This window comes from Neofelis nebulosa, chromosome 4 (genome assembly GCF_028018385.1).
Source record: "Neofelis nebulosa isolate mNeoNeb1 chromosome 4, mNeoNeb1.pri, whole genome shotgun sequence".
Taxonomy (NCBI): domain Eukaryota; kingdom Metazoa; phylum Chordata; class Mammalia; order Carnivora; family Felidae; genus Neofelis; species Neofelis nebulosa.
Window position 1 is genome coordinate 17,355,144 of NC_080785.1, and position 18,214 is coordinate 17,373,357.

At 39.6% G+C, this 18,214-nt stretch overlaps 1 protein-coding gene across 3 annotated transcripts in view; it reads right to left on the reverse strand.

Moving 5' to 3' along the window:
• Positions 1-18,214, reverse strand: part of CHRM2 (cholinergic receptor muscarinic 2) — a 147,988-nt gene that overhangs the window by 31,580 nt on the left and 98,194 nt on the right. The window contains exon 3 of one of the 3 annotated variants that reach the window (XM_058724172.1): positions 5,939-6,004. The exons of 1 other annotated variant lie outside the window; for it this stretch is intronic. The gene's annotated coding sequence lies outside the window, so the exon portion shown is untranslated. Of the gene's footprint in view, positions 1-5,938; positions 6,005-14,480; positions 15,324-18,214 lie in introns of those variants that run through there. One more of the 3 variants, XR_009260221.1, reaches the window with a different exon arrangement.

Consider the following 18,214-nt stretch of genomic DNA (forward strand, 5'->3'; position numbering starts at 1 on the left):
AGCCTCATGACCTAAAGTTTGAATTCCCTTTTGGTCACTAATCATTGGGTGACCTTGAATAAAATCAACCAATTTAACCTTAATTTCTTTAAATATTAAATGGTAATAAAAAAGAGGAGATATATGAAGGCAAGATGCAGAAAGCAAAAGCGATAAAAGTAAATATTATTGAGTCCTTAATAATTCATTTACTCCAGCGTGGACTTACCCCTAACATGTATAGAAATAAATTGGTAAAATAGGGGGTCAATAGAGCACTGTGGTCAAGAGAATGAGGTCTCAGATCAGACCAATGAGGACAAGATCTTGGCTCAATCATATCCTAACTGTGTGACTTCCTCTGTTACACAATCTCTCCATGTCTTAAATTTCATTTTTATATAATGGGAAGAATGGCACAAGCTCCTAGGTCTGATAGGAAGACTATGTGAAATGATAAATATAAAGTGCTTTGAATATTTCCTAAAACCTAATATGCACTGAATAGGTATTCTTTGTTATTATGAATACATCAATTTCTGTCTCTTTATAATATGTGTATATACAGACACTTATTTGGTCAGCCCACATGAAGTTGCCAATATGCAGCCATTTTGAAAGACAAAAATGGTGATGACTTTTAGTTCAGTATCTATCTATCTATCTATAGATATACATATATATGCATATTTATATATATATGATATTCTATAACAATATTCAATCTTACATGTATATATAAATGTATATTTATTTTAGTTACTTATTGCTTCTTTTTTTGCACATCTTCTCAAGGAAACAATGGCTTTAGGACAGATTGGAATTAATTTGTCACTAAATTATGTGTGCCTACTCTGTTACAATTGTAAGTGAAGCAGAAAAGAGTGTGGGCTGAGATGGACAGTACCCTTGGACTCTAAGTTGGACCTGTGTAACCCCTGGACATGTTATTTAAGCTCCCCAGGCTTCAGTTACCTTCTCTACAAGATGCAGAAACTATACAATTAAGTATTAAATGAGATAATGCATACAGAGTACAGAGGCCAGAGGCCAAGCAGATAATGAGTACTCAAAAAATGATAGCTATTAGTACACAAATTGCTGATTGTTCACTAAAATTCCATTTTCTACTGAAAATGTCATGCAACCTACCTCCTTGCCTTCCCTGCCCTCTACCCTCCTCCCCTGACCTCTTCTTCCTCTGCTTCCCTCTTCTTTCCCTTTCCTTTATTTTCCTTTCCTAAAATTTTTTAAAGTTTATTTATTTATTTATTTTCAGACAGAGAGAGAGAGAGAGAGAGAGAGAGAGAAAGAGGGAGAGAACGAGCAGGGGAGGGGCAGAGAGAGAGGGAGAGAGAGAACCCCAAGCAGGCTTGACGTGGGGCTCGATCCCACAAACTGGGAGATCATGACCTGAGCTGAAATCAAGAGTTAGACACTTAACCAAATGAGCCACCCAAGCACCCCAAATTTTCCTTCCTTTTAAATGATAAACCTATAACTGACTACATCTGAGTTTTTCTGGATCTATCCATCTCTCTATAGATCTATATAAACCTTTATCTATCTATAAATCTATAATATCTATAATCTACCTATCCATCTAGACCTTTCCCAGAATATAGCACATTATGTTTTGATTTTTTTTTTTTTTGAGTTTTCAGGGTGATGAGAAATCTGTGAATTTATTTTTGGGGTATGATTTATATACACAATATTTCTTGTCATTCTAGAAGGGAAAAATAATACTAATCCAATTGTAATCTATGCACCCTATTTCCCCCTCATTTGCTTGTAAAAAATATAACGAAATGTTGGAACTTTTGAGATCAATCAAGAGTGTTATACACAGTCCCTGTAAGAAAGAGTTGACTGAAGCCTGAATGTGCTTAAGAGTATGGCCCCAAAGAGGACAATTTGATTATGGCTAAAAAAGGAGGAATGCAAATTCAAGAGGCCAATCTTCTGGAAATGGTCATCAGTAGCCCTAACTGATGCATTCATGCCTATGTACAGTTTATCCAACTGCCCTGCCTCAGTCCACGAGCACAGCTGCAGTCACAGTGAAGTGCAGTGGCAAACACACTCACTTAAGAATCTTGGAGATTTTGTGTTTTCAGCTGGTAGGACCATGCTAGGTAAACACTGGGTGTGCAATAAACGGTGTTGAGGTAATCAAATGACTAGGAGGGACACTGGGCACAGCTTTGAGACGTTTTCTCCAGACCCATCTTCTGACCTCTCATTGGCAAGGTGGAAGGTGTGGATGGAGATGTGTCTGAGGAAGTGTTTGAAGCAACAGAGGGAACCTCTGAACGGTTGTCTAAGGCAAAGGAAGGATGTTTTGAATGTGGGATGTCGCTGTTCTTTTTTTAAAGTTTATTTATTTTGAGAGGGAGAGAGCACAAGGAGGGGAGGGGCAGAGAGAATCCCAAGGAGGCTCCATGCTGTCAGTACAGAGCCAAATGCAGGACTCAAACTCATGAACTGTGAGATCATGACCTGAGCCGAAATCAAGAGGCAGATGCTTAACTGACTGAGCCACCCGGGTGCCCCTGAATGTGGGCTGTGGCTGTTCTAACACAGTCCTGATACTGCTCTGAAGCAGGGCAGGAAAGGGGTTGCGAACGTGGACTTCAGGAAAAGGAGCACAGGAGAAAGGAGGCAAAGAAAAAGAAAGAGTAATAAAAAAAAGAAAGAATACCTGAAGGCAATTAGAAACTGCATCTAAGGCACTGAAGGTGCATTTTCGTAAGCAGAAGAGAAAACCACTCTTGTTTGGTTTGTTCTGGTTTTGCCTATTTGTTTTGGTTTTGCTCAATACAAGGGTGGGAGATATTTTTGCATTGGATTACAATGCAAAATTGTAATTGGAGAATTTAAGTTAATGAAAGAGTGAATATCCTAATGAATATCCCGAATTCAATACAGAATGAGTATAGTTCATACATAATCAGAGTGATTTTGAACAACATAAAACCTCCACTCACCCTACAATTTGGAAGGGTCCCTGCAAGGGAACCATTAAGGGAAGCCCAGACAATGTATTATAAGGTGCTCCTGACTGAACCTGATCAAGAACAGAGCTGCCCAGGGGTTGAGGAAAGCATTAGTGACATTTTCTTAGCTGAATATCTCTGGGCATTCAGAACGAAATTTTTAACAAGATATATGCATGGTCAAAATTATGATCAGGCAGATCATGGGAGGGCAAATACAGCTAATCCAAATGGGCCAAAGACGATTGAACTAAAAAGTTGAGAAGGAAGGAGATCTGTGTCTGGCAGGCAGCAAAAGCAGGTTACCATGAATTGAACTCACCTGTCATCATGATCTTGTGGAATCGGTATATGTTCTCTGCTTTTCTTTGCTCTTAAGTTGGGAGTGAGAGCTTATAGCTTAGAATATGTTGATAATAGGACCGAGTCCATATGCATGTTGCTTAGACTTTTTGGAGAATGAATCACAGAGGAGGAAAGTATCCGTAAAAATAACCCAGGCTTCGGAGAGAAAAAAATGGAGTAACTGGAGAAGTGAAAAAGGTAGGCTATTTCATACTTTTTAAAAAAAAATCTCCCAAGTAAGAAAGCACTTTGGTATTTCCACAGACGTGGATTCAACTTAAAAAATAGTCATGGGGTTGGTTCAGGGCTCCTCTCCACTTCTATCACTGCCTAAATGAGTCATAAATCATTTGACTGTATTTTCATCTATTTCTGGAATGGCAAAGGGATGAGCTACTTGAAGTGGTTATTGAGGATCCATCCATTTATATCAAAGAGAAAAAATATGAGATCCACCAGATCCCCTCCCAACCCTTTGCGCTATGGAAAAGCTATTCGATTTTGCTGGCCTCACTCATCAGTTAAAAATGACCTCAGTGCGAAAGCTGGTCTTTGCCAAATGAATATGGAAAATATTGACGTAACCGCACGTTCTTCATCCAAAGAGAGCCGCAGAGCAATTGAGTTCCCTGTAACTCAGCAAATCTACCTTACCATTGGTCCTTGCCAGAGAACTTAAGAAAATGCTCACATTACAATATATCCTGAGCATAAAGATAAAATTTAGGCTCCAGGGAACTGTCTCTAAGATGCCCATCTAGCTTCTTCCTTGGAATCATTCTTGAAAGACCGAAATGCAATCCTGTCTTAAGTTGATACCAACTTCGTTGGTTTCTTTGACGTCATGATTCAGGATTCTTGCAGATACCAGAGGTGCCTTTCAAACATAATTATAGCAATATCTAAAATCCTAGTGACTGGTCAAAAAATAATATGGTTGGAATGCGCATGTTCGGATGTCTGCAGATTTTCAACTCAACACTAGGTGTTAAAAATTTGGAATCCGGCTTCTAACCCCTGACCATGATGCTAAGCAAGTAGTTACAAAGTTTGTCCTACGGAATACAAGTTCCGCGATTTGCTAAAGAATATTCTGCGCAACAAACCATTTCCCTGTCAAGTTGGGAAAAGTTGCATCCTCAACTCTTCTTTTGGTGAGTCCCTATTTACACTGGTGTATTAAAAATGCTGCAGTAAAGAAGCCATTAATTTAGATTATTTCAGTATTTCTCAAAATCATTTCACCAGAGAACATTTCAGCTCATAGGATACATATTAACATCTTATTAAAAATATGCCACAGACCACAGTTTGGGAACACTTGCTAACGGAATCAAGAAATCGATGGGATGTTCAAATTAGAATAAGTGAAGTTTCCTGGACATCCCAGTAATTCTTGTACCTCCTTACATTTGTACATACTGTTCCTTCTCCCAGAATGACAGTCTATCATTAGGAATCCACCCGCCCCCCCCCGCCCCAAGCCCCATCCCTATGTTGGGTGAGATCTTTCAAGTCCCAGCTTAAAAGCAACTTCCTATGGGGAGCCTTTCCTGATACTTCGAGACTGCGTGGGGTGTCTCTCTTCTGATATTTCTTAACACTGTGACCTAGCTCCACATTAGCATTTAACAAGCCTTCTTACTTTTTTTTTTTTTATTTGAAGGGATTGGCTTCACTTTTTCCCGATTGTAAACCGTAGTGCCTCTCCTAAGAACCTGTATACGGAATTGATAAATAAATATTTGAGAAACAGAGGAGTAGGAAAAACAAAAACTGTTCCAGGGAAGCAGATCCTCAGAGACACTGAACGGATCAGGAGGAGACAAAGTAAGATCCCAGAGAGGTTGAGGGAATCAGAGGAAACCACAGCTTCCCTTTACCATTAGAAATTTATCCCAGAGAGAATGGCTATCAGGTAACCACTAAAATGATGGAATTGGTTCTAGGGGACATTAAACTCTTGTTCATGTGGACAAGACAGCCCCGCGGATAATTTATTCACAAGTTCCTTACTAATCTGCTTTAGAGGGAAGCCATGTGGAGAGCTTCTCTTGGATTCCAAAGCAAACAGATGTTCTGTCTCCCACAATGATGCTTAGCTACTTATATTTTTCCCCCCTCGGAGCCAATAGTAGTACATAGTACAATAGGAATTTTATGCATTTTCATGGAAAAGCAACTACACCATTTACATAGTCAATAGACTGCAACATTTCTAGAAACAAAGCTCTATGAATGGAATTGCGGAAGTGATGTCCTTGAGGGAAGATGCTATCGCTCTAGGCTTCAGTTACAGAATTAGGGGCATTGTTCCAGGATCCAAGTGGATGCAGGGCTGGTGGCGAGATCCATCTCTGCAACCGTGCTGAAGGGTTTCTCCCTTCAAACAAGCTTCCGTTTGACTCGAATAAAGCACGGTTTGCTCTGAGTAAAGGTAAAACTAAAGGCTCACATATGGACCTCCTCTGTAGCCACTAAAGCTCAGTGCCTCACCACCTCAGGACTGATGTATGATCATACAGGCTCCTAAGGGGTTCCTCAGCTTCCGCTTTCCCCTTCATTCTGTCTTACAAATAACAAACTCGCCGCCAGACTGTGCCTGGTTCACAGACCTGCTCTCTCACGTGTTACTTGTGGCATTTGTGCAGGTTCCCTGGCCGTTTTCTCAGGTCACAAATCTGGAAAATAGGGACGATGATAAGATCATCTACATCAAAGGGCATGACGATCAAGATTCAATTAGTTATTAAGTGCCTGGCATGCATAACAATAAGCAGTCACTAAATGCTAGCTATTATTAATTTCATTAGTATTTAAAAAAATTTTTTTAACATTTATTTTTGAGACAGAGAGAGAGAGCATGAACAGGGGAGGGTCAGAGAGAGAGGGAGACACAGAATCTGAAGCAGGCTCCAGGTTCCAAGCCAACAGCACAGAGCCCGAGGCGGGGCTCGAACCCACGGACCGCGAGATCATGACCCGAGCCGAAGTCAGACGCTTAACTGATTAAGCTACCTAGGCGCTCCTAAATATTACATGTTTAAAAGGCAGACCTCTCAGCTAATAGAAACTGATCTCTTTTTTTTAAAATTTTTTTTTAACGTTTATTTATTTTTGAGACAGAGAGAGACAGAGCATGAACGGGGGAGGGTCAGAGAGAGAGGGAGACACAGAATCCGAAACAGACTCCAGGCTCCAAGCCATCACCACAGAGCCTGACGCGGGGTTCGAACCCACGGACTGTGAGATCATGACCCCAGCCGAAGTCGGACGCTTAACCGACTGAGCCACCCAGGCGCCCCTCAATAGTATTAATAATGTTAATAGTGTATCAGTCACAAAGCAGTATGCCACTCACTCCTCCTACTGAAAACCTTTTAGGATCTTCCCACGTCCAAACTCCTACCATTAAAAATACCCAACTCATGTAATACGTTACATCCTACTCGTCCTTGATACTCAGTCTAAAGTTCGGCCTGAAGATCTCCTACGTATACCCCAAACCATACTTAGCTCTTAGCCCAACCTTGAGATCGTTGTACTTAATGGTTCCCTTTTTGTAATATAACCTTTCTTCTTTTTAACTAGTGGATTTCTAACTTTCCTTCAGAGTCTTTTCCAATGGGACTTCCCTGGCAAGATCATTCTCCCGTCTCTTTGGTCACGATACTGCATCTTGTGAAACAAACAAGACGACACTGAGTCACGCAACCACACAGGCGTGCGTGCGCTCACACACCCAAGTACTGATGTACATTTCACACAGACGTATCTCAACCCATCCATCTCGAAACTATGAACAAGGACACCATTAATCTTGAGAATATTAGAACTTCCTGATCTGCCCACGGTATTGTTGGAAACGATGATACACAACCCGCTCTATTTTCTTGTTCTGTTCTGTCAGTTGGCTCTTGTGTTACGGGCACTAATCTTACATGCTTTTTTTCCCAAACACTGCACCAACTGACAAAAATGAAGCCTAAGGAAGAGACAAAATAAATGGAAATATTACAGCACTCCTAGTAAAGGAGAAAATATCTCTCCTTTGTTATTATAGGCCTTGTTTGAAAACAGTGAAAAATGACATTTTAATATCTGAGAATGCTGCTATGATTATTTTATTGTTAGACTTGATTTTGTTTTATTGGGGCACTCTACATTAATTTTTCCCAACCTAAAAAGTGAAATCTTACTCTCTGACTCCTCCCCCATCTTCCCTGAAAATAATTACTAATTAGCTCCTTTCTTTTTTCTTCCCTCCTCTGTCCTTCCCTACCGGGATCTGTGATAGAGAATTTATGTATCTTTCCAGTTAGACGTAGAATTTTATTTGGGAAAGGGTTGTGGGCCATTTACCCGACTTTTTCAGAGTAAGGGGAAGAGGGTTTCTTCTATGGGAGTCAAGTGACCCTCTGGAACACAAGTCAGAAACAAGACAGTGAGTTCTAAGTCACTTAGGAAAATAATTTTCCTTACAGAGTGCTGTATGTACTACTTTCTGATATCTCAGCTTACATCCTGACACCTTCTATGAGGAGTCGTCTTCAAATACGGCTCACTCCTATGAGCTTTAAAGAACTTCTTTCTGAAGCTGCATAGTTTAGCAACTAATTATACATTGTCTTGCATTGTTCAGTCCCGTATTATAAGCCAGAAACCTGGAAATCATCCTTAAAGCTTCCCACATTAAAAACAAAAATTAACTCCTTAAGATACTAGGTCTTTTATGCCCTGTGTATTAGTCACCACCCCTGCATTATCACCACCACTACATTAGCTTAGAGTCTCATCATCAGTTCTCACCCTAAAGGCTCCCCAACGGGTCTCCCTGCATCCGGTCTGACTCAAATATATCCTCTACTCAATGGTTTTTCTAACTTACCAAGTTAATTGTGCCAATCTGCTGTTGGAAATTCATCGAGGGAGAATAAAACCCCAACATGGACCGTCCTACAAGACCTTTCATGCAATGGCTCTTGCCCGATGGCCTAGCCTCATCTCAAGTCAATACTATCTCCTCCCATGCTACACTCTTAACAGAATAATACACTACAGCAACACTGAAGTAGCTAAAGATACTGTAAGAAGGCAGCCGCACTCAAGCTGCTCTGTTGTTATGCATTCTGCTCTTTCTCTTTGAATGCTTAATCTTCCCCTCCAAGTCTTAGCTAAAGTGTTTCCTCCTCAGATAAAGCCTCCCTTGGCCACTCTAATGAAACTTAGATTTTTTTTTCTCTCATTTCCAGGACATTTTACGTATTTGCATTCTAACAGATTTCTTGCTATGCAACAGCGTTTGCAATTCCATGGTCTCAATTAGCGTGGGGACAAGCACTGCATTTCTTCTTGGCACAGCATCTAGGACACAGAAGGTATTCAACAAATATGTATAGGATAAATGAATATCATACCTCTGACCTAAATACACTGACTTGAAACCGAGGCCATGATACACCCCCCCCTCAGTGCCAATATTAGTGCTGAGTGTTTGGGAGAAGCTTATTAAGTACATTCCGGTAAAGACACTGATTTATTCAGGTCATAAGACATCCTTCAATTTTATCTCTTATATTTATCATGGGCTCTCCCATATAAAAAATTAATAAAAGTATGAGCGTGCAATGCTAAAGACAGAGTAAATGGCAGTATTACTAAAAGTTTTATTCTCAAGAAAGGTAATGTAATGATTTTCCACTCTCGAGAATCAGACAAATAGTATGATAGTGATTATAAATTAGTTGCTGTCGTGTTAGACTTTTAAATTATTGTCATATTTTTTCTCTATTATTCTACAATGGGAACAAATCATCCTAAGAACTGTGAGTTCTTTAGAAGGCAGACCAACAAAGAGACACCACTACCAACATAACCACCATCACCACCACCACAACCACCATTACCACCACTGTTATCACCACCCCCTCAACCACCACTGTCATCACCACTGCCACCATCACCTGCTACCTTCATCACCACCACTACACCCTTCATCAATAATTCAAACACTGGCTGCCAGCATATGCTAAAGTCCAGCCCAATTCATGCAAAGCTGAGTTCCCATTTGGCGGAACTATCAGCCATATTTTTTTTTTTCTCTCACAAGAAATTAAATCTGAGAAAATGCTAGAGGGAATGGAATCACTGGCCTGGAAAAGCAGAATTTTTGGCAAGCGGCAAACCATTATGTCACTGACAGAAGGAGAAAGAATAAATAATGGAAGTGCCACAGGCTATTGTTTCTGGAAATAAGATATATAAAGTAATAGGCGTTGTTATCCTCCAGGTTGGACAAAACAAGGCAGAGATTCAAAGGAGGACAGATGAGACAGGCCTAAAATGAACACAGATACCAGAAGCTTCCCTCAAGGTGGAAGTAGGAGAGGTTTAAGGAATAAATAAGGATTTTATTCTCACGTAAAGACAATAATTCCTTTTGCTTTATCTGCAAGTGGATTTATGTGCTTCTGAAAGATGGCCTTTATTGAACTTTAGGAAAGAAGCCAGGGTAAAACAGAGTCGTGTTGACATTCTCCAAAAGGACTGTGTTTCTTTTCCTCTAAGGCCCAGTATGTAGAATGTCCAAATATCAGATCAATCAGGAACAGGACAGTCAAACCATTTTGCCCTTTTTAGAATCATGGAAACAGAGCATCAGTTTTCAAATAGTTAAACAGAGAGTTTGCAGGTTTTACCACTGTTTCCTCTTTCAGAGATTAACACCAAAAATACAGATGCAAGTAGTGGATGCAGGAGAAGGAAATGAAGGAAAAAAAAAGATCCTTTGCTTGTAAGGAACTCAAGATTCTTTTAGTTTGTCCTTTGGTTCTAATGCAGAACTTTATCAAAGTCATAAAAGAAAGATAGGCATCACCAATTGCTTCTTGTCAAAAGTAAATCTATCCTCTTCTATTTTATATTTTTTCCCCTGGGTCTTTTTAACTACAGTCTTTTCTGTCATATTTTCCCCAAGCTTCTTCAGCATACCTTTAAGTTATTCACCTAGATACAGTGAAGTCATGTGGTCTAGACTATGAGATACAGTTAAAACAGTGCTGGAATGGGGTAGGACCCAACAGAGTCCAAATCTAGGTTGGCTACTCTCTGACCTTCTACGGACTTCTGTTCTATCATCTAGAAAATGAACAAGTTAGTCTAGATGATCTTTGAGATCTGCTCCTAATTCTAATTTTCCCAGCTTCTATGCTGGCAGATTTCGGCAAATGTCTTGAGAAACGATTCATTCAACGTTCAATATTTTTTCAGTGCTCATTATTGCCTGACACTGGGTTATGTTTAAAGTGAACCAAGGAGATGGAGAAGAAGAGTAATTAAGTTTTCTTGCTTAATTATTCCAGTTATTTTCCTCACATCTTTTGAAAGTTAAGGAAGCTAGAAGAACATTATATTCACCTTTCCTCTCTGGTTTCCAAAAGAAACAGGAAGGAAAGATGGTGATCTTGGGCTTATGGCACAACTGACATTTCTGAGAGTCACCAGTGGGGCAGGCGAGGAAGGCAATCTAACCGTAAAGTTATAAAGAAAAAGGTAAAAAGAGAAAAGGCCTTTTTCTCTAAGATATTTACACAGGAGTTTTAGGAAGAGTCAAACATTTTGAGACACAGATCACATGGTGGAGAATTATAGTTAGCCTGCCAGCACAAAACAGGTGGTCATTAAATGTTGCTGAATGAGTGAAGGTGAATCGAACCAAAAATTATTTTTTTGAGATGTATGTGCTCATTCCAAAAAGTCTAAGACACAGTCTCTACATTTAACAAGAATTACAATGCAGTAATTATACACCCCCCCCCCAACCACACTGTCACATGAAGGTCAAATAAAATAGAGTTGAGACTGTTTAAGTAAATAATAATAAACTAAAGATGGGTAGGATACAAAAAATAGGGGAGGGCATATCTTGCAAGGGAGTCATGGCAAAAGAGCAAATGAACAGATTTAGTTGTAGAAGAATTAAGTAAAGGAGATAAAGAAATAAAACTAGAAATACAGTTTGGAAGCAAACCATAAAGATACACTTTGATATGGACTGAATATGTGTCCTCTGTCCCACCCAACTTCCTATGTTGAAGCCTCATCCCCCAAGTAATGGCATTTGAGATGAGGCCTAGAGGGCCTTCATACCTCACTATGGGATTAGTGCCCTTATACGAAGAAACACCAGAGAGTTTGTCCTCTCTCTGCAAGTTAGGAAGAGAATCATCAGCAACCAAATCGATGGGCACCTTGCTCTTGGAAGTCCCAGCCTCCAAAACTGTGCAGAAAATACTGTCTATTGTTTGAGCCATCCAGTCTGTTACAGCATCCCAAGTTGATTTCATCCGATAGCTCGTGGGAAACATTTGTTTTGAGACAGTGGTTTTGGGAAGATAGCAATAATTAAAGTAGCACTTTGAAAGATTAATGGGTTAAAAGGGTGCATGTGAGTTTACGAGAAATAAGGATGCCCCAAACAGAAGGAAGATAAACTGGTGGCTGTGCCCCGTTAGAAGCCTCTTGTAAGAATGAAAGGGGATTATGTAATATTTGTAGGAACCAGAACACAAAAGAAAGCACTGAGCAGGCAAGAGAGAAAGGCCTAGTCACAAAACAATACATAAAACCTGATGGGTGGTTCAGGGATGAAGTTACTGGAATCAAGTGGGACACCTGAGATGGATGCTTTCAGTGTCCACAGCTGAGCCAGGTCCAGAGTCAAAATTGGATAAGCGGTGGGTCAAGAGTTTGGAGGCACATGGAAATCACAGTTCAAGGCAAAGTAGCAATGAGGCAGATACTCAGGAGTCAGATGGATCCAAGGGGAGAAACAAACTTCAGTCTAGGGCCAGACAGAACCCAAAGAAACAGACAACTTGGGATTGGAAAATTAGAAGGCACTGATAGATAGATAAATGTTCTATTGTTTAAAATATTCATGAAAAGTCATCCCTCAGTTGCTGTTTGAACGTTTCTAGTGCTAGGAATTTTTCAAGTATGGAAGTAGCTCATTCTACTTTTGGTACAGGCCTAATTATTAAGAAGTTATTCTTTATTCTAAAATAAAGTCCACCACCTGTTCTTAAGGAAAAAAAATGATCATAGGTCTGTTTTCTGCAAATATTGAAAATGTTTAACTTCTACATAACATCCCCTCAGATAACTCAAGCTGACGATCTTGTCTCTTTCTAAGCGAAATATCTCTGCTTCCTTCAAACATTCCTCATATATCTTAGATTCTTTATTATTATACATAGAACTGAATATAATATTCAAATAGGCTCTGATAAGTATGATTATTACTGCTCTTCTCCTGAGCACAATATTTCCATTAATTTTCATCTGATCGATCATATGATGCATTGGGTGTTATTGGTTTATGTTAATGGATACTGGATCAAGTTAGAGCAAAGAACATGATGTTTATCCTTCTTCTCAAATTCCCATGCTGTAACATAAATGTGTGTGTGTGAAAGAAATTCATAGCAGAGCTAGAAAGCTATTGGTAGTTCCAGAATTTTACAAAATTCTTAAAGGATACAAATATTTGGGATCATATCATCAAAGAAAGGAAATCACAGGATAAGATTGCTCAGAGTATAAGTGTAGTTTCAGGGAAACTCTAAGCTCACAGCATGGACGCAGGGAGTGAAAAGGGGTCCAGGAATAGAAAGGGAGAAGGTTAGGACAAAAGTCTACCAGAAATGACAGAAACAGAGTACAGAAATAACATAAGGAAGGAAGTAATAAAAGAAAACCAGAAGATTTGTAGATCTAAATAAAGTTTCAGTCCTTAAGTTGGAAGGCACTGATGTGTGTTACGAAGGATGTATTTGTAGTCAACTTGTAAAATGTGCAGCTTTTCTTTATATAAATTAAGCCAGATCTACTTGCCTGCACATAGACTGCTGATATTTTGAACCAAGTCTTGGTTTAATTTGTTTATTGTTCCATATTGTCAAGATCTTTTTAAATTCTGACTACGATACCCATTTGCTTTTCCTTCCTTATTTGCATTATTCACTAATCTGCTAACCACGCCCACCTTGTCATCAATGCGTTGATACAACGTTAACAGGCAAAACTTAGCAACATTCTAATTGGAGATGTGAACCTTTAAGGCCCCTCCAAGGAGTAATTAATTAATCGCTTCTGCATAAAAGTGTTCAATCAGTTTTGGGCTGCACTTTACCTTCCCTACCTTCCACAGCCACAGACACAGGTCCTGAAAAATGGTGCCAAATGGCTACTTATGATCAAAATGTACAAGATGTCTGATGTTCTTTTCTTATATCTGTTCAGAAAACTTAATGAAGCTTTTATTTATAGTCTTATGAATTCATGACTGTTCCCAGTCATCACAGGACCCTAATTTTCACATGTGCATTAAGTCACCAGTCTACACGTAAAGCTTGCTCCTGACGGACAGCAAGTTCACCAGCGGGGTAAGTTCTTAAATTCTTCTTTTGCTGCTTGGTGAAATCTTGAGCTGACGTTTTCATCTTCCTGGTGTTACGACACTCCTTTCATCCTACAGCACCGCTCAAGAACTTTTGACACTGATTCCACAAACGCATCAATAAATTATATTTTAGTACCTAGATTTAGTTTCAACTCCAAACAAAATTAAAATAGCGGGGGCCAGGTCCTGAGTGTATACAGTTTGTGCGATGAAAGCAAAGTACAGATCGGTTGAGTGTGCTGCCATTTGTGTCAAAAGCACAAGCAATTTTTACGCAAAGTTCAGAACTTGTGCAGAATTATATACAGAATCTTTTGCAATGGTTGCCTTTCTGGAGGGAAACTGAGAGGACAATAGGCTGGCATGCAAATGCAGGCAAAATACTGTGCGACAACATGAACCTTTCCAATGTCTATCATGTGTATCTATTCCTTATTCAAAGGAATGTTGTAAACTGAAAACAAAAAATCTCTACTGACTCCCAGGTCTTTGGACTTTGGGAACCAATAAAACTTAAAAATAGGAGCTAACATAACATTGCTAATTTTTTATTTTGCGACGACATAAGGATAACTAACCCATGCCGTCAGCATCATTTCATTAAAACAGAAACAAAAGTATGTGAAACCGGAAAACAAACAAACAAATGATGAAAGTAATATCAGAATAAGCAGCTCTGTTAGAGTTTTAGAAAATAAGTTCAACTGAATTGTTTTATTATTATCATTTTGTAGAAGACAAACATTTAGAAGCCAGTGATTCAAACCAGAAGACTTTCTCAGGCTAACTTGCCCTTCTTTGGCATCAATTATTCCTCTGCCCTTTCTGGTTTGCCATATATTCTCCTTAGAAAAATGTGGAAGCAAAACAGTATTTTTGGAGTTCTACTTCCCTTTGGTAATCTGAAAATTATACAGTATTCTAAAAGGCAGGGGACCTAGCTTCTCCTCGAGCTTCCTCAAAATAAAGGCTTCAGGTTGTTTTTGCCACCCATTTTCACCCTTTTTTTCCCCCACATCTTAGTTCATTTAGGTATTTTCCCTCCAAATACTACTCTAATGATTCCAACATGCCATTGTTTTGTATTCATCTTGGTCTTTGTGTCTCACGTCCCAGTTCGTATATGTATCGTAAGGTTCCCTTTAACACATGAACCCACTGTAATAACTGTCTGCGGCTGGACACGGGGGGCTGATTCCACTGTCATATGGGCTCAGATGAAAGTTCCTTTTGCATTCATTTGGGTGTCTGTAGGAGCTTCTCTTTCTTTTTAATTTCTCTTTTAATTAGACTGTCCTCGTTTTATTTGTTGGACCCCTCCATTTATTTTGAACTATTTCTTCTTGTCGAGTAGCTGGACGTGCAATTGTACTGCTGCTTCCTCTTCTGTTTTGACATTTCCTTTGCTCATTAAAATGGCACGGCCTCTCCCTCCACCAATTTCTTTTTGCTTTTGTGTCACCGATCAGTGTGCCTTGGTCAATGAGAAGTAAATCCAGAGGAGCCAGCCCATTCTCCACTTCTTCAACTCCTGAACTCTGCAGGTGACAGTAAAACAAGACATTTCCTTTCAGATGGCTTCCAATTGGCAAAAATTGAGTCGTAACTGATATGGAGATGTTTGAATTCCTTCGCTCTTAATATATGCTGTTTCTGTAGCAGTGTGGACACCTGGATTAAGAAAGCACTTTGACCATGTGGTCTGTATAAACCATCGTAAACACTACTGCTTCTGTTTTGCTATTCATTTGTCATCATTTCAAAGCTCACCATACTGCCGGGTGCCTGGGTGGCTCCGTCAGCTTGGTTAAGTGTCCGACTCGTGATTTCGGATCAGGTGACGACCTCCCGTTTCTTGAGTTCGAGCCCCGCGTTGGGCTCTGTGCTGACAGCACAGAGCCTGCTTGGGATTCTTTCTCTCCCTCTCTCTCTGCTCCTCCCCTACTTGCTCTCTCACTTTCAAAATAAATAAAACAAAACTTAAAAAAAAATTCACTGCCTCTCTGCATTAATTTATAGATTTCTATACTTTAAAAATTTTTTTAATGTTTATTTATTTTTGAGACAGAGAGAGACAGAGCATGAACGGGGGAGGGGCAGAGAGAGAGAGAGGGAGACACAGAATCGGAAACAGGCTCCAGGCTCCGAGCCATCAGCCCAGAGCCTGACGCGGGGCTCGAACTCACGGACCGCGAGATCGTGACCTGAGCTGAAGTCGGACGCTTAACCGACTGAGCCACCCAGGCGCCCCTGGATTTCTATACTTTAATATAATTCTTTGTTTTAGAAATGTAACTGACAAATTCTTTTTGTTTGTGGAGCTATAACTGATATACAACATTATATTAGCTTCATAATACATGTATGTATATTAGACATACAACATCATGATTCAATATCATACATCAGCATCATAATAATTCAATATCGTATATCAATATCAGAATAATTCATTATTATACTTTAATATCATTCTTGACGTAGAAAGTCCCCCATCCATATTACACCTGTTTTACTGAAACAAGGTATGGCCTCTGTGGCATTGCATCAGCACTGACTCTTAGGCAACAAGTTTTCCAATATCTGTGAGATTCTATGACACTCAGAAAGTATTCTGTTCCAATTATGTTTCAGTGTTTCAGAAGGTAAAAAAGCTTAATTGCGATTAGTTTTGGTCACTCTTAATAAACTCCACTTATTTTATTAAATGTAGTTTTCCCACTGGTCAGAAAGGAGAGGTAAAAAACAACAACAACAACAAAACAACTGAATAGATGTTACAGAGAGAAAAGAGACCAATTCCATGGCTGCCTGTGCTGAAGAGTCAAAACGACAGTTATACTCTGATTAAGAGCCTGTGAAGAAAGGGACAATTCTATCTTAATGGACTTTTCAGCTCCTTTTTTTTTTTTCTAACTGCAAAGGGAAAGGAAGTAGAAACCTTGTATGTCTTGTGGGAGACTGGACAAAGAAAGAAGAAAACATTTGGCAATGCTCACTGGTCTCGTAATATTTTTGGGTATTTTTTGCAGGCAGACAATTGAAAACTGGTTTGCTTCCAGCCCTTAAACTGCCAAGGCCGACAGAAGACCATAATACGAAACATCCAGGCAGCATTCAGAAAGCTCACAGAGGTCACAGAATGTCAAGATTTGGGTTAGTCTTCATTGTCTACAAAATCTACACGGGAGAAAGAGTTAAAATCTATAGAAGAAGCTGGAGTCGAAGTGTTCCGTTACACAGCGATCCTCTATAGATTATTCCATAGAAATGTTCTTAATTTGTTCCTAATCCTCTTGGAAAATATACATTGATGCGTAGATATATTTACCCATTTCTTAGAGATTGCCAGGAACAGATAATGAATTAATTATTTGAAAATTATGTTCTCATGTAAATGTTACACTGTCAGAATTTACTTTTTTTTTTTGCACGAAATATTACCTGGGGAGGAATTAGTTGACCAGTTATGCCAACTGGTCATATATTTTGGCCAACATATATGGCACAGCAGCAGAGGGCCAAACTTTTAAAACAAGAATTTTCCACAAAATAAAATGTATTAAAAATTTCTTTTAATCTATTTCATCCATGGACTCAACTAAACAGTGCGGTGTGCAAAGACGAAGTACAAGAGGGGACCCAAGTGCCTCCGAAAGGAGAGGCTGTTTCTGTTATAACATCTGGGACCAAGTCAGAAACCTGGGTAAACTGTTACAGCGGGAATCTGCCCAGGTCTGTGTGTAGGCACTGGTTCTCAACCCCAGAAGCACGTTAGAATCATCTGGAGAAGTCTTTTAACTAATGCCTTTTCCCGGGTTCCACCCAAGTGACTCTGATTTAACTGTTCTACCGTGGGATCCAGGCATCAGTGTTAGGTGATTCTTAGGTGAGACCAGGGCTGTGATCCCTGGTTAGCGACACCATGCCTCTAGGTACGAACAGATGAGCCCACAGCTGATCTGTCTAAACTAGCTTAGTGGGGAATTGTGCCTCGAATAAAGAAAAGTCAATGTCATCCATTAACTTCAGCACGTTCTTCCCTAAGTTTTCATCCTTGAAAACAAAACATCTGAGATCCTGCAGCACAGAGCTCTTGTGGGTCAATTAACTTCCTCCCCAGCTCCCATCCGCCTTTTTCAGGCAAAGCATCCATCACCCACTGTGAGGTAACCATCGCTCTACTCCTTTGCTCCCCTGCATTCAAGTTCTTTCAAGCTAGGGATCACGTTTTCTTTAACTCTCTTTTTCATTCCCTATCACTATGCCCACACCAAGTGTCAGAGATAGACACTTATTCCATAAGTATATTAATTAATGGAAACATAAAGAGATGTGAGGCGTCAGGGGTCTCCATTACTCTGGGTATTCCCGTTTTATTTTTTCTTTCTTTTCTTCTGGTCTAGACTTTCTGCTCTCTTCCCTCCCT